Raw genomic sequence first — 17,392 nt, 5'->3', positions numbered from 1 at the left:
AGAGCCTGGAGGCTGCTCTGGATTCTGTCTCCCTTTCTCTCTGCCCCTCCCCTGCTCACACTCCATCTCTGTCTCTCTCAAAAAAAAAAAAAATAAACATTAAAAAAAATTTTTTTAAAGCCCAGTGCAGGGCTTGAACTCATGACCCTGAGATCAAGACCTGAACTGAGATCAAGACCTGAGCTGAGATCAAGAGTCGGATGCTTAACCGACTGAGCCACCCAGGTGCCCCTTTTTACTGTTAATCTACAAATTTCCAAAAAATTTTTGGTAGGCAGAATAATGGCTCCCCAAAATGTCCATGTCCTAATCCCCAGAACCCGTGAATATGTTATGTCACATGGCAAAGGGACTTTGAAGATGCAATTAAGCTAAGGATCTTGAGATGGAGAAATTATCCTGGATTTATCAGGATGAGCCCGATGTAATCACATGGATCCTTATGAGAAGGAGGTAGGTATGTCAAGCTCAGAGAAGATGTGATGACAAAGCAGAGGGTGGAGTGACGTGGCCATAAGCCAAGCCAAGAAATCCAAGCAGCTTCTATAAATTGGAAAGGGCAAGGAAATGAATTCTCCTCTCACACCTCTGGAAGGAATGCACCCCATTTCAGCCTTTGATACTGAAGTTAAGACCATTAAGTTTGAATCTCACTTCTGAGCATTTGTTTCTGCTAGTTTCTACGGACATAAGCCACTCTCCAAATTCCCAAAAATCAAAAAGCAGCTTGATACTTACGGTCTGTTATTTTCCCTGCATGTATCCACTTAGCACAGTGCTTTGCACATAACAGCCAATGAATAAGCATTTGTTGAATGCATAAATATATTTTATACATGTGAAATGTCTACCATAAAAATGTGATGAACTCAATCCACCATTTTATCCTACTAGGTAGTCAATAAATACATGAATGTGTTGTTGACGTATTTATAAAAGCTACTACAACACAAGACAGAAGTAATAAAATCATTCAGCATAAAATTGTGTTAAAATGATTAAAACTTATCTAATTCCATTTCTTTCTTCCACAGATGCTGTGACTGAGGTCAAGGCCTTGGAGAGGGAATATTTTCAGAAGATCTGTGTATCTGAGAAGGTCATGAATTCCGAACTCCAGGTCTTTTTCATGCATCTCGTATACAAAAAAGAAGTCTTCAAGGATCTTATGTTTTGTTGACTAAGTAATACTTAAAGAATTAGAAAACACAAGGAGAACTTGGAAGTCATCAGCCTCTCCGAAATGAACTGCCTACCTTAGGGTCACTGAGCAGAATTCTGGGTAGAAATCAGTATTTCATGTAAATGCATCCTCACCTCTCAAGAAGTAATAAAATTGGAATAGGTGGACCACACCTCCAATGTATTGGCTGATAGTAGAATCAGTGATATAGCCCAGTATCATCTCAAACTAAAATTGGGAGCCTTTCACAAAAAGAATTATTTAAACCACTGTAAACAACTAGGAATCAGAGTAAGGATAGAAATCACATTTTGCTCTCCTTTCACAAAGCAGCTGAAGAATATTATGTTGCTATTTCAATAAGAATAACACTACACTGATAACAGACTCTATTCAAAATTTAATAAAGCATTAGTCCCTTAATCAAAACATGACTATGAGGCTTGGACGGTCGCTGGAAAGCAGAATAATGTGAACAAAAGAGAAATGGAACTGTGTCTGAATATCAACTCTACAAACAAATAACATCTCATTACACATGCAGCAATTAAAGGCAGGAACTTCAAAGCCATTCTCAATTTATCTTTGTCAAGCTCCTGACCAGGGAAAAGTTGGACTCATGAAATCAAAGCAGGTATGTGGTAAATATCGATCAATCAATCAATCAATCAATCAAATGTCATTAACACATATATAAGTATATATGCATTTTTTTTTGCTTCTGCTGAAGACACTATCTATATAAAATTTTCCCCAAAGCACATGGATTATAAATATGTATATACAAGACAGCCACCAAAATGCATAATTATAAATAAAGTACAAATAAAATAAATATAAAAGAAATTACAAATAAAGAAAATAAGCTGTGATTTTAAATTGTATGTGCAATTAGTAGAAGACAAAAGTTTTCTAATTCAGCATATGTAGTAAAGAAATCTTTTCTGGAATTGGACTGCCTGGGTCTAATTCCTGACTTTGTTTCTTAAGGAGTTAGGGCAGGATAGTAAAAGAGTTTTCTCATGGGTAAAATTAAGATAATAATAATGCGTGCTTCACATAGTTGTAAAAATTTAATGAGCCAACGCTTAAAACTTATTCATTCATTATCACTCTTCAGAAAACAGAATTCATTGAAAAGTTTTAGAAGTAGCACCTGCCTGAGAAAGCTTGAATTATATAGATGAATATGTCACGATGTGCACAGCCTTGCTTCCCCTTTCTACCCAGTCCCGAAGCTAGCAGCCTGCCTCTTTCACTGCTATCTCACAGGAGGACAACTGCACTGTATTTCTAACTCTATAGTCATAGTGACTGTAGCTATTCTGTCTCCACTTCACCTGCCATGCATTCTCTACTAGCTTCCCCTAACCCTTTGACCTAAAACCATCCCATTGCTACAGTCTCATTATTCTTTTCTAGGCAAAGCCCTATAAAGTTCCTTTTTTCAAACTTTGCTAATTCCATGTCCTACTTCTTCTGGGTTTGTTGTCTGTAAGATGGTCCATCCACTCACCTGTTCAGGTAGTCTCTCATCTATACATTGAATCAATCAACGGAGCATAATACAATGAGCCAGTCTCCTCTCCTCGTGCTAAAGACCTACAGAGAACAACACAGCTAGATCCGTGTTGTCATGGGTTACCTTCCAGTGACACAAAAATAGGATAGAGATAGCAAAGGTCTGCCTAGCTTGAGGGCTCAGGAAAGGCCTTGTAGAGGTGGTTTAGTAGTTTGCTAGGGCACCATACCAAAGTACCACAGATTGGGGGCAAAAATATCAGGAATGTATTTTCTCATAATTCTGGAGGCTAGAAGTCCAAGAGCAAGACGTTGGCAGAATTGGTTTCTTTTGTGGTTTCTCTCCTTGGCTTGCATTTCCATTGTCTTCCCTCTGTATATGTCTGTGTCCTAATCTTCTCATCTTATAAAAACAACAGTCCTATTAGATTAGTGCCCACCCTCTCACCTCCTTTTAACTTAATTACCTCTTTAAGGACCTCATCTACAAATGCAGTCGATGTTAAGGATTCAATTGTGTCCCTTCAAAAATTCATATGTTGAAGCCCTAATCCACAATGTAACTATATTTGGAGATAGGGCTTTAAGGAGATAATTAAGGTTAAATGAAATCATAAGGGTGAAGCCCTAATCTAACAAAATTGGTGTCCTTAATAGAAAAGGGACACTAGGGAGGTGCACACAGAGGAAACATGTGAAAACACAGCAAGAAGATGGCCATGTGCAGGCCAAGGAGAGATGCCTTAGGATAAATCACACCTACCGACACCTTGATCTTGGACTTCCAGCTCTCAGAACTGTAAGAAAATAAATCTACATTGTGTAAGCCACTCAGCCTATGGAATTTTGTTATGGCAGCCCTAGAAAACCAATAGGATCACATTCTAAACTATAGGGAGTTAGGACTTCAACATATGAACTTGGGGGAAACAAAATTCAGAACATGACAGGTAGTTACATATGGGCTATCGAGGAGGCAAAGGCAGCCTGGCAAAGAATTCCAAAGCAAGTGCACCAAGCGGTATACAAAGGCTCTGCAGGCACAAGTGAGTTTCCTTCCACCTAGAAGTCCAGTGTGCCTAGAGAAAATTAGGTCAAGGGAGAGAGCTAGGTAACAAAGTCCAATTGGGAGGCACGCCAAATCATGCAGGACCATGCAGGATATGGCAAGAAGTTTGCATCTCATTGAAGTGGGGCAACCTCAGATGGCTTTCAACAGATGAGTGACATGATCTGATATTACTTTTAAAAGATCACTTTCTTCTTGATGCATAGAATGGATTGTAGATAAGCTAAAATGGAAGTGCGAAGAACAGTTAGGAAATGATGGAAAGAATCTAGATGACAGATAATGGACTGGGAGGAAGGACAGAGATAAGAAGAAATGGATGGGTTTAAGATATCTTTAGGAAGAAGAGCCCTGAGAACTTGCTGATGGATCTGATATTAGGGATGGAGGAAAGGGTATATTCACAGATTGTACATAGGTTTTTGTCCTGAGCATCTGGGTGGATAATAGGAGTATTTTACTGTGATGAAGAGGACAAAGGAGGAATAGATTTGATGGAAAGGGTGAAAGAATAGCATTTGTGTTAAAATTCTTAGGGAAAGTAGTGTAAATATTCCTCAGTGACTCAGCTTCCTAAATCCCATGGGGTTTTGTTGTTGCTTTGTTTTGTTTTTAGCAAATATCTAGTCCTTGAACAATGAGATGCATCACTGATGTTTGTCTTCGATAAACGTTATCTCAGTCCAAGTCTCATGTTAGCCGTTCTTCCTTATTTCTTTTGTTCCATGATATGCACAATCTTCTGGTGGTTTTCCAGAAGCATAATTCCCATATGTAACTTTGTTCCTGTGGAAAAGTCAGTTTTAGATCACACTGTTCAAAATAAATCTCCAGGAATAGAAACTAAGTTTGTTTAGATAACTGTATCACATATGATTCTAATTGTATAAGAAAAAATTAAATATACAATGATCTTCTTCTATAGAACTCAGTAGGTTTTAATAAAATCTGGTGCAAAATAGCCATCTAGGTTCCATCCAAGTTTTAAAAGTTTAGGCCATGAAAACATTATGTAAGGCTGTTCCATATTTAAGAACTAGATGGTAGTGCTCATAGACGTTTTCCTTACTAGCATCTCATTTCCATTTTCTCTTGAATTCTGAATAAGTTTTAATTTGAAGGAAAGTGATTATAGGTCCATGGAAGGAATAGTAATTCTTTACGTTGCCAGGGACAGGGAGACTCTAAACCCAGGTGAATGATGTGGTCAGATTCACATTTTCTATGGACTTTTCTGGGGGCTGTGGAGGAGTGAGAGGGAAATGGAAATACTGCCAGCTGGGAGATCAAGTGAAAGAGCTGTGCCAGCAGAGAGGGACAGGGAGACACAACCAAGAAGGGCCTGAACTAAGGCAGGCAGTATAGGTAAAGAGGAAAAACAACATTGAAACACTATTTCTCATATAGAGTTAGAAGCACCAGATGACTAGTAGCTAGGCTTTTAGTTTGAGTGATGGAAAACTGGATAATGCCACCAACTGAAGTAGAAAGAAAAGAAAAAAGAGAATAAGAACACATGTGAGGGTGGATATGTGTGATGGTTAATTTTATGTTTCGACTGCGCTGGACACAGTGCCCAGATTAAACTTTATTTCTGTGTCTGTGAGGGTGTTACTGGGCAAGATTAGCATTTGAATCAGTGGACTCTGTGTAATAGCTTGCCCTCTCCAGTGTGGTGGGCACCAGCCAATCTACTGAGGGCCTTTCTAGAACAGATAGAACAAAAGGGGGAGGAAGGAGGAATTTAAGGAATTCACCCCTTTCTTCCTGCTCCACTGAAATAACTGGGACATCTCATCTCTTCTCCTGTCCTTGGATTACGATTTATACCATCAGCTCCTCTGGTTTTCAGCCCTTCACATTCAGTCTGGATTACACCACTGGCTTTCTTGGGTCTTCAGCTTGCAGGTGGCAGATTGTGGGACTTCTCAGTCTCCGTTTTATATGTAGACACGCAAGCTCCTATTGGTCCTGTTTCTCTAGAGAAAGCTGACTAATAGATGGGAGTGAAAGTAACTGGTTTTGAAATAAGATGAGTTTGAGGCATGTATAAATGTCCAAGAGGAGATGTTGTTAGAATCTGATGAAAGAAGTCAAGACTAGAAATACACATTTGGGATTCAGAGGCTGTAGTCCACATCCCTATAATGTTAGATTCTCCAGGGAAATAGAGTTAAAGGAACACAGGGCCAAAGGCAGAGCCTGTGAGAACATTGGCAATTAAGTTGTAGGGAGGAGACAGCAAAATATCGGGTAGCTGTTGTTTTGATATGTAATATAGAAATTCAAATTAATAAACTTCCATAATTAGAGATTTTATAAACCTGGGAGGGGAGAAGCTTTGTAGTATGAAACTTGAAGATTCTTAAAGATGATTTGATAGACATTTTTATTATTCTCAAGAAAACTTTATTTTATCTTAGTTCTAATATCAGCCCTAATATCTGTACTACTCTAATGTAGCTGAAGTAAAAGTAAAACAAAATATGCACACACACACACACACACACACACACACACACACACACACAGTGCTTAAGGCACTGCCGGTAAGTATCCAAAACTCTGCAGCAGAGGCTTATCCCTTAGTTAATATCATTATAGTCATTTTAAAAATGTGGTTCAGGGCAAAATTCCTTAGGGTGAAGTACATAGACCACTAGCAATCACCTAGAGTACAAAAGAATCTACCAGTAGTTTGCAAGTTTATGGACAAGAAACAATGAAACAATTTTGGTAACATATATTTAACCAATCTGAAATGTAAAACTATGATGTTTGCAAAAATTGCCAAAAGCATTTAATAATCATCTACGAACTATTGTGCTGGTATTTTTTATCTCGAAAAACATGTATATTCTCATCATTTGTATGACATATTTTTTTAACTTTTTATTTTCCTTGTTATCATGAAGTTTCTTTAAATTCTTGATACCCTAAACTAGATTAATGGTTCAAAACTGAATCATCAAAGCATTAAAATGTATTGATGAAATAGCAATACAAATATAGTTACTCAGATTAATGTTTATAATAGTAAACAGAATTCCAGGGAAAATATAAAATGTGAATCTGAAAACATGATTTTTTCATACATGCACCCCAAAAAATAATACTGCAGTGTGGAAAATAAAATAATAAATACCTGAGAATTATTGTTTTCCTTTGGTAGCTAGACCATTGACTCTTATAAAACTGACAATTAGTGACATGCTTACTTCATGCAATTATATATACATATATATATTTATAAATATAAAGCACTGTTACTCTTCTAGTAAATAAAATTTTTCACAAAGGAACATAAAATAATGTTCATTATTTGAAAATATTGTTTGAAAACACAAAGTATGACACTAATTTTGAAAAATTTATAAGACCAGTCATTAAGTTAGTAACAAATGATGTGCAGTCAATGTGATACACCACATTAATACAACAAAGGAAAAAATGCATTATCATCTCAAATGACACAAAAGAAGCATTTGACAAAATCTAATACTCTCCCATGATTAAAAAAAGAAACACCCAGAAAACTAGAAATGGAAAGGAACTTCTTCAACATGATAAAGAGTATCTATGAAAAATCCACAGTTAACATTATGCTTAGTGATGAAAGACTGAATTCTTTCCCTCATCGATCAAGAGTAAGACAGTGTGTCCTTTCTTGCCACCTCCATTCAACAGTACACTGGAAGGACTAGCCAGGAAAAATAGGCAAGAAAAAGAAATAAAAGTCATCCAGGTGGGAAAGACAGAAGTACAACTATCTTTATTTGCTGATGACATGATCTTATTTAGAGAAAATCTTAAAGAGTTCACAAAAATATGATTAGAGTGAACAAAAAAATTAATCAATCTGGCAGGATACGAAATCAATTATATTTCTATACAATAGTAATGAACAATCTAACAGTGAAATTAAGAAAATGATTCCATTTATGATGGCATCAAAGAGAATAAAATATTTAGGAATAAATTTAGCCAAGGATGTGTAACGTTTATACACTGAAAGCTATAAAAGTTATTGAAAGAAATTAGAGAAGATCTAACTAAATTGAAAGATATCTCATCTTCACTGATTGAAAGACTTAATGTTGTTTACATAGCAATATGACTCAAAATGATCTACAAATTCAATTCAATCCTTATCAATATCCCAATGGCTTTTTTTTTTTGCAGAAATAGAAAAATTTATTCACATTCATACAGAAGCTCAAGGAACTCCAAAGAACCAAAGCAATCATAAAAAAGAAGAGATTGGGCAACTCACACTTCCCAATTTCAAAAATTACTATAAAGCTATAATATCAATATAATCAGATACTGGCACAAACATAGACATATAGATCAATAGAATAGAATCCAGAATCCAGAAATAAACCCATATACCTATTGTCAATTGGTTATCAAAAAAGGTGCTAAGACCATTCAATGCGGAAATAATAGTCTTTTCAACAAATGGTGCTGGGACAATGGGATAACCACATGCAAAAGATTGAAGCTGGACACACCATATACAAAAATTAACTCTCAATAGATCAAAAGCCTACATATGAGATCTAAAACTATAAAATTCTTAAAAGAAAACAGGTACAAATCTTTATTATGGATTCTGGCAATGGATTTTTAGGATTGATATTAAAAGCACAAGAAATAAAAAGTTTGATAAGTTATATTCTATCAGAATCAAAAACTCAAAATTAAAAACATCAAAAGACACAATCAAGGAAGTTAAAAGGCATTCCACAGAATAGGGAAACATATTTCTAATTCACGTATGTGGTAAGGATCTAGTATTCAGAATATATAAATATCTCTACATACTCAACAAAAAGGCAAACAACTGTATTTTTTTTAGTTTTATTTCATTTATTTATTTTGAGAGAGTACACATAGGGGTAGGGGAAGGGAAGAGGGAGAGAGAGAGAGATAGAGAGAGAGAGAGAGAGAGAGAATCCCAAGTAGGCTCCATGCTGTCAGCACAGAGCCCAACATGGGGCTTGATGCCATGAACCACGAGATTATTACCTGAGCCAAAATCAAGAGTTGGATGCTTAACCGAGTGAGCCACACAGGCACCTTGCAAACAACTCAATTTAAAAATGGGCAAAGGACTTGAATAAATATAATTCCAAAGATGGCGTAAAATGAGCAATAAGTAAATGAAAGGCTGTTCAACATCATTAGTCATTAGGGAAATACACATCAAAACCACAATGATATAACACTGCACATGCCTAGGATATCTATCATTAAACACAAAACAAACAAAATTAAAGAAAACAAGTATTGGTAAGGATGTGGAGAAACTAGAACCTGCATACATTATTGGTGGGAACATAAATGAGGCAGTTACTTTGGAAACCATTTGGAAACCAGTTACTTTGGTAACTCACAAAGTTAAATATGGAATTTCCGTATGACCCTGCAACATACCCAAGAGAAATGAAAAAAAAATGTCCACACTAAACGTGCACCCACTGTTATAATGTGTTATTCAAATAGCCAAAAAATGGACCAACCCAAATGTCTATTAACTGATGAATGGATTAAAAAACACGGTGTATATATAAAATGAAATATTATGCAGCCATAAAAATGATGTACTGATATACACTACAATACAGATGAACCTTGAAAATATTACATTAAGTGAAAGAAGCCAAACACAAAATCACATATCATATAATGTGATATGTGATATCACATATCATATAATGCTATTTTTATGAAATGTTCAGAATAAGAAAATAAGTAAAGACAAAGAGATTAGTGGTTGCCACAGGCTAGGGGAAGAGAGAATGGTGAGTGACAGCTTAGTGAGTACACTAAGCATTGCTTTCTGGGGTGATAAAAATTTTCTGGAATAAGATAGTTGTGATGGTTGCACAACACTGTTAATGCACTTAATTGTACATTTTTAAATGCTGAAAAAACGAACTTTATGTTATGTGAATTTTACCCCAATATAAAAAAGGAAGTGAAAACACAGTGAAGGTATTGCCAACATCTCTGTCAAATTAACACTGTCAATGTTAATGTACTGCAGGGGCACAAAAGGCAAAAGGATCTTTTTCTTGTGTGTAGCATATATGCTACTTTACAGTAGATAAAATCATATATGCACACTGTATCTATCAGGTTTCAGCATATGTATGAAATGTAAACGATGCAGAAGTGCTTGTTCATTTTTATTTTGTCATTGAATATCCATGCTCCAGGAAAACAGAAGGAATTTTATGGTTAGCTAATGCCAACTTTGTGAGCGTTGATAAGAACACTGAATTTGAACTCTACTTCTTGTCCACTGTGTGATAAAATGCAAATAAATGGAATATTCTTCCTAATCAAGGTGTGGTCCATGGCAGAGCAACACCAAGCACCACTAGGAGACTCCTGGGCCACTCATTGGACCTGATGAATCATAATCTGCATTTTAGCAAGACTTCCAGATGATTCACATGCATATAAGACTGAGAAACTCTGCTCTAAATCAATGTTCCTCATTGTTAAACTGTAAATGCTAGATTTTATTTATTTTTATTATTTATTTATTTTTCACTTTTTTTTTGAGAGAGAGAGAGAGAGAGAGAGAGAGAAAGAGAGAGCATGCATGAGCTGAGGAGGAGCAGAGGAGAGGGAGAGAGAGAATCCCAAGGAGGATCTGCGCCCAGTGCAGCGCTCAATGTGGGGCTCTATGTCGTGATGGTGAGATCACGACCTGAACTGACATCAAGAATTGGATGTTTAATGCACTGAGCCACCCAGGCACCCCCTAAATGCTGGGTTTTAAAACCCACACTTTTAAATTTTAAAGTCAGTGTCTTTGACTACATCAAGTACTCTTGTGAAAGGTTAAAATGCAACAACATACCCTCATACTTTTCTCCTCATCCACCAACTTTCCCAAATACAGTTTAGTAGAAGAAAATAATGGTTAAGAAGGATTAAGGAATTATCACTTACCCTAATCAATGTATTTGCTCATTTTACACATGCACTAGAGCTATAACTTCAACAAAATGAAATTAGAGTTCAGGTTAAAGCTTTCATTTTAGAGTAAAGCTTATTTACTCTCCTGTGTGTTAGATGTGTCATCAATTTGCTACTAACTCCTCTATTCATATCTGCCCCATCTATCATCTCTTCTACAATCTTTTCATAGTTAAGAAATATTCATTAAAATTACATATATAAATCTGTTTTTTGTGATGAATTCTGTCATCACAGACTGTACAACTGAGTAACTTCCAAATTCTTTTTTCTTTCCTAGATGCTGTCTCAAATTGTACTATTCACCTTTTTTTCCTCCATATTTGGAGTTTTTAGATTTTTTTTCTTCTTCTTTTCCCCCCTTTTCCATCAAATGCTATCATCACTAAACTTTTTGGTATTTTTAAAAGCTGAAATTTGATTAAGATATACATCTTTTTTTTTTTCAGGCAATAGTAACCCTTTACTTTTGCACAATGCTTTACAGTTAGCAAAAGGTTATCACACATTGTACCAGTTAAGACTCAAAACAAACTTATGAAATAGATAGAAAAGACATTTTACTTCAGTAACAGCTCAGAAGTCAAGATACAGTTTAAAGTATCAGAGAAAGGAGAAAATCCAGATCATCAGCCATATAAAGAGAAATACAACTGCCAGTCACCTGCTTTGTAAACTCTACAAACAGTGCCAATTAAGGAAAGGGCAATACCATTATTAATAATTTTATTTTTTTAATTTAACCTCAGTGAAAAGTATTCAAATATAATATGTTGGAAACTCTGCATTGAGCCATCAAGATAAAACCTTTACTTGAAGGCTAGAAAATCAAAACGTCAAACAGAACACAGATAGCAAACAATAAAAGGAACGCTAACACAAAAATATATCATCCAACGTAAGTGAAGATTTGTCCCAAGATGAAGGCACTGCAAATCAATAAAAATTCCATGAGATTCAACAAAGCAGTACATTTTCACAAAGGGATGACTTTATAAAATCCTTGCAAAATAATGCAAAGGGATCTAAAAGTCAGAAACTAGATAAAAGCACTAGAAAAAAAGAAAGAAGCTCAAATACTCTGAACTAATAGCTCAATTTATGCCCTTCAAAACAATCCCTAACAATTGGTAACTGTCAGTGCTATGGACTGATGGCATTCAATAGATACTTCTTGACTAAGTCATATTCTGATTATTTTTAATTAAAAAAAATTTTTTGATGTTTATTTTTGAGAGAGAGAGAGAGAGAGAGAGAGAGAGAGAGAGAGAGAGAGAGAGCATGAGCAGGGGAAGGGTAGAGAGAGAGGGAGACACAGAATCTGAAGCAGGCTCCAGTCTCTGAGCTGTCAGTACAGAGCACAACACGGGGCTCAAACCCATGAATTGCGAGATCATGACCTGAGCTGAAGTTGGACGCTTAACCGACTGAGCCACCCAGGCGCCCCTGATTATTTTTTAAATTTTTATTTATTCTTTAGAGAGAAAGAGTGAGAGCATGAGCAGGGGAGGGCCAGAGAGAGAGGAAGACAGGATCTGAAGCCGGCTCCATACTCGATGCCAAGCTCAAACTCGTGAACCATGAAATCATGACCTGAGCTGAAGCAGGATGCTTAACTCTGCAACCAACCCAGACGCCCTAGTCATATTGTGATTATGACGAGAAATTATAATTAAGAAGAAAGAGAAACAGAGATGGAAGAATGGGGAGTAAATGAAAGGAAAAGGAAGGAGGGAAGGAAGGAAGGTAGGAAGGAAGGAAGGATGGGTGAAGCGAGGAAGGGAAGGAGAGAAGGATAGAGGGAGAAGGGGAGGAGAAGGGAGAGTTAGGGAAGGAGAAGGAACTAACCTATGGCGAAAAAGGAAATAGTTTAGTGATTAGGAAATAAAATGGCACCAAACCAATTATTCTTGAAAATGAGTAAGGCTAAAGTAGATCACAAAGATAAGGATTTATGTGAGGAAAAGGAGTGGAAACAGTAAAGGGCTTTCATAATGACATCAAAACCAGAAATCACTCTTGGCAAAAGGATGTCTAAGTAACTCCACTTTTAGTCTCATGGTGTCCTGTTAAGACCACTTAAAGAGTACATTACAATAAATGCCCTCAGTAGTTTAAATGGCCCTTAGCCTTGTGGGAATCAATCACGGGTACTCCTTAGAACCCCCATAATCAAAGTAATTCCAGGCCGTGTGTCTTGACAGTGGCCATTATGATATACCACTGGCATGTTGAGATAGTTAAGATCTGTTCACAACACAAACAGGTGTCTAAGAGCTAGTACACTTATATTCAATCCAAGTGAACCTTGGTGACTTAGGAAAAGGATCCAATAACACTCAACCAAGACTCTAAAAGCAACTTCTACAAGCAATCTATCATTTATAGATGAATTTGTACTTGACAAATCAAAGCATTCTCATTTTAAGTAAAGCTAAATAAATAATATGTTATAACCAGGATTCCACATGTCAAAGAAAATGTGAATTGAAGGAATGAGTCAAAAATACAAAATTGTTTTTGTTTCTATTTTCCAGCTTTATTTGATTATGAAACTGATTTAAGGCAATAATTATGCTGCTATTTCAGAAAAAAAATGAATAGAACACTATTTTTTCAGGAAATTCATAAACTTTGTCAAGAGAAATTATTCTGTTTGTAAGTAAAACTTTGATCAAATTGTAACATTAAGTAAAATTTTAACTCTTTAAGAATCTGGATTAAAATAAACTCATATTAATACAAAGATATCAAAAAGCTAAATTTTACCCAAGTGATATTTGAATTATAATGCTATCCTCAGATTTTCAAGGTTTATCTGATGCCATTTCTATTTTTCTGAGAATGATTCACATTTCTACCTAAAAATCTTCTTCTACTCATACACATTTTATGAATTTATTATGTTGAACCATGCAAAACATTCAGTTACCCTTCAACAGTCAACACTTAATAATTGCAGATCCTAAGCACTCACTTTTGTTTTTGTTGTTATCATTCTTTTTTTTTTTTTTTATAAACAACTGTGGTACAGGCTCCATTTTTGTGCTTGATTGGAAACAAGGCATTAAAGTATAGTTTGCAACCCTGGTGCACACCAGAATCATCTGGGAACTTTAAAATACACTATACTAAGGTCCCATGCCAAAGATTCTGTAACTATAATTGGTTTCCAATAAAATCTGGGCATCAATAGTTCTTGAATTTCTTCAAATGATTTTAGATTGCATCTGGATTGAGAAACACTGGCTAAATAAAATGAGGCTTGGGAGTCACTTTTTTCCTCAATGATAATAATCACCATAAAAAGTATTCCAGTCTAGAAAAATTAGAACTCAGGTGACTAAATTGCATAAGCCTTAACGAACCCACAACTGAAAAGAAGCACGCCACTATAAAAAGAGAAATATTCATATATTACTACGGTTTTCAATATGGAAAGCAACTCTTGGTAGATTCAGAAGTAATTTGCATAGAAGTAATATGTAAAGACTGATCACAGTGAGCTCCAGGAAAAAAAAAAAAAAAAAAACTGTGAAACTGACAAGTGAGTCTTTAGTGCCCTGCTCTGCCCTGTCTTCACTCTACATTTACCTTCCCTCCGAATTTTCAATACTAGGCTTTTCAATTTTCAATACTAGAATTTTCAACACAAGGCTCCTCTAGAGAGCTAAGGTGCTAGGAAAGATTTCCAGAAGAAAACAAAAATGACTCCTTTGGAGTCAAATATTTATTGTTTAATGCACACCTGATAACATTATGGCAATAACAGTGCAAACAAATAGGAGTATGATGAATAAAACACATTATGAGATTAAATATTTGTGCTTACTTTTAAATGCGGACATACGTCTCTCTATGGCACCACATCCAGAAGTTTCCTTGAAAAGTATCCTAGGTATGAAAGAAAAAAAAAACTCTTTAGTTTTTCAATAAGGCAATAAAATGTGGTGTTTGAAATTTGGCTGTGCTACTTTATGACCCTGGGAAAGATACTTAACCTTTCTAAGCTTCAACTGTATGGTGGAAAAAATAAAATATAAATATTAGACAGGATAATACATACAATATAAATAGCATATGGAAAGCTTTGATAGATATTAGCTGTTATTATAAAAAAATCACTGTTTTTATTTTTACCATTTTCTTAAGAAACCATTTTTGCATCTAAAATTATGTTTAAAGTTATTTTATATGCATCTTTGATTTTCCAAAGCACTTTTTACTCATATATTTTCATATTATATTTGGTGAAGACAGTCATTGAAGAACCAATAGCATTAAATCATAATGGACTTATTCTATCTACTACTTAGTGATCAAAATAAAACATGTGTGTAAAGTTTTAGTGTAATGTTTATTAAAGAATCTCCTCATCAGAAACTCTTTAAAACATACATTCCTTTGCTCCCCACGGATCAACCCAATACTAATCTCAGATTCTCTCCACTTGCCTGTTTCTTGTTAATAATCCCATCTGCTAAGTTTCAAAGACACCTGTTGTTATCCAGCACTTCTTGGAGATACATCACCGGTGCCCTTTCCTCAGCCTTATTTTTAGTCAGTTGTAATATCCTATTGATTTGACTTCCAAAATCGTTCTTTCATATTTCCTTCTCTTTTGCCTTCCAAGTACCATGACTCCAGACCAAGTTCTATTAACTCCTACATGAGCCTTCCCCCAGCCAACCCATTTGATTCATAGCCACCAAATTAACCTTCATAATGAAAAATCTAGAGTATGTTACTGTCTTGATTAAATATATTAAATACTTTCCCATTCCTTACAAAAAAAGCTAGCCTGACATTTTTAGCTAAATGAGCATTCAAGGATTTCATGAGAGGACTTCCATCTGTTTTCAGGGATTTATTTCACACTACTCCTTTTCACCTACCATCATTTTCAACCAAAATGGAACAGAAGTTCTCCTATAAACACAGCTCTCATTTTCTGGCCTCTTTCTGGTTCCTCAAGTTGATGCTCACCTGTCTGGTTATACCCCCAGGCAAATGGGAGTTGGGAAATCGGATGTTTCAGGCATTTAGAAGCAGAGGTAGAAGCAGGGCAGAGTAGGGTAGGCAACATTTTGAGAAAAAAAAGGTTACCAAAAGTTTGGAGGAGCTGTTATCAATTTAAATGGCTTAGGTAGAAACAGAAAATCCTTATAGAGACAAATGGGATAGCAATTAGGTGAGAAGAGAATGAAAAACTGAAGTGGAGGGTGGAGGGTAAAACCTGGGAGAATTTCCCAAATCACATCCTAGGACTTTCATAGGTTCCTTTGATCTCAAGTTGGGTGGGAAGAAAGATGTTAATACTGCCTTCTTTAGTCTGAACTTTTCCTTTTTTAATCATTCCGATTTCTTGCCACTGACATCATGCCTATTAGTCATAACTTTAGCACATGTTACCACCAAGAAGCCTTCCCAAACTCTTCCACAGAGCTATCATTCCTTCCTCTGAATTGTCAGAGCATGCTATTCTCACTTTTGTGTCACATTTGATTCTTCCTATTTTATTGTAATGTTTGAGAAGAGGAATCATGTAATTTTCATCTCTGCCCCAGCAGGGTCTAGCTGTCAATTACCTAAGAACCTTTCTCTGTGTATGTGTGTATTGTATCTCTTCCTTCCTCTTCAGCATCCCCATTCACAAACAAAGAAAATTAGGTCGATGGATACTAGATGATTTATCCTGGGGAATAATCACCATGACATCTCACTCGCCTAATCATTCTATACTAAAGAACTCTCTTTCACTCAGTCTTTTATAAATCTGTAATATCTCTCAATAAACGACATAACTTTAGAGTAATTTTTCAAGTGATTAAGATAGTCAATCAGCCTATCTGTATATGTGGAATTTCTACCAACCTTAAGAATAATTAAAGAAATATTTCTTTTGAAATCAAATAGCTATAATAACATGAACTTTAAACATTTTTTAAAACATACCTAATACATTTTCAGTCCCACATACTGTCAGCGGCATCTAGGACCCAATGCTTTGCCCTTTCTTACTAATTCTTGCCTTATGGTTTCTACAACCCCATGACAGATCTAGTGGTCTCTCTCTCCCAAGAACAAAAGCAGACCCAATTCTTTTCTCTCTTGGTTTAGCCATCCACCAGCTACAGATTTCCTCTTCTCTCCCACTCATCTGTATGAACAGTCCTACCATCCAATAAAGCCATTTGTGCTGACAGGTGCTGCTTACCTAAGGAATGAATCATCAGTTGGTTTCTGAGGTTCTGAATCAGCAGAGCCTCAGCTCTAGCCAGTGTCATTAGTTGTAGATGAAGTGATGGTACCAGAGGCAGACTAAGTGGACCAAGAAGGCAGGAAGGACTGCTCTAGCCTTGCTATGATTAATAAAAGCATTGCTACTGAGAAAAGCTGTAGTTAAAAATGAAGAATAACAGTGCTAATATTTTGCAAGTTGCAATACTGTGATTTATAAAAAATATATATTGTCATCATTCAGATGACCAAAATATATTCCTCAAATATATTTTGTCTACCCCCATGTTCCTGGCTCACAGCTCCTAAAACGTTTGGAATTTCCTGTGATAAGGGTGATGAAAGTCTTTTGTTATGTAAATGATGATGGGTTTTGGATCCCA

General features: G+C 35.8%; 1 long non-coding RNA gene across 1 annotated transcript in view; it reads right to left on the bottom strand.

Annotated features, from left to right (window-relative positions):
• Positions 1-4,209: 4,209 nt before the first annotated feature.
• Positions 4,210-17,392, bottom strand: part of LOC121038195 (uncharacterized) — a 213,711-nt gene continuing 200,528 nt past the window's right edge. Inside the window, exons 3-4 of the long non-coding RNA XR_005794218.1 lie at positions 14,602-14,663; positions 4,210-4,559 (exon numbers count right to left, since the gene is read on the bottom strand). This is a non-coding gene — a long non-coding RNA (uncharacterized LOC121038195). The remainder of the gene's footprint in view (positions 4,560-14,601; positions 14,664-17,392) is intronic.

This window comes from Herpailurus yagouaroundi, unplaced genomic scaffold, assembly GCF_014898765.1.
Source record: "Herpailurus yagouaroundi ecotype Mexico unplaced genomic scaffold, PumYag 165, whole genome shotgun sequence".
Taxonomy (NCBI): domain Eukaryota; kingdom Metazoa; phylum Chordata; class Mammalia; order Carnivora; family Felidae; genus Herpailurus; species Herpailurus yagouaroundi.
The sequence above is the reverse complement of the archived record's forward strand: the minus strand, read 5'-3'. Positions and strand labels throughout refer to the sequence as shown.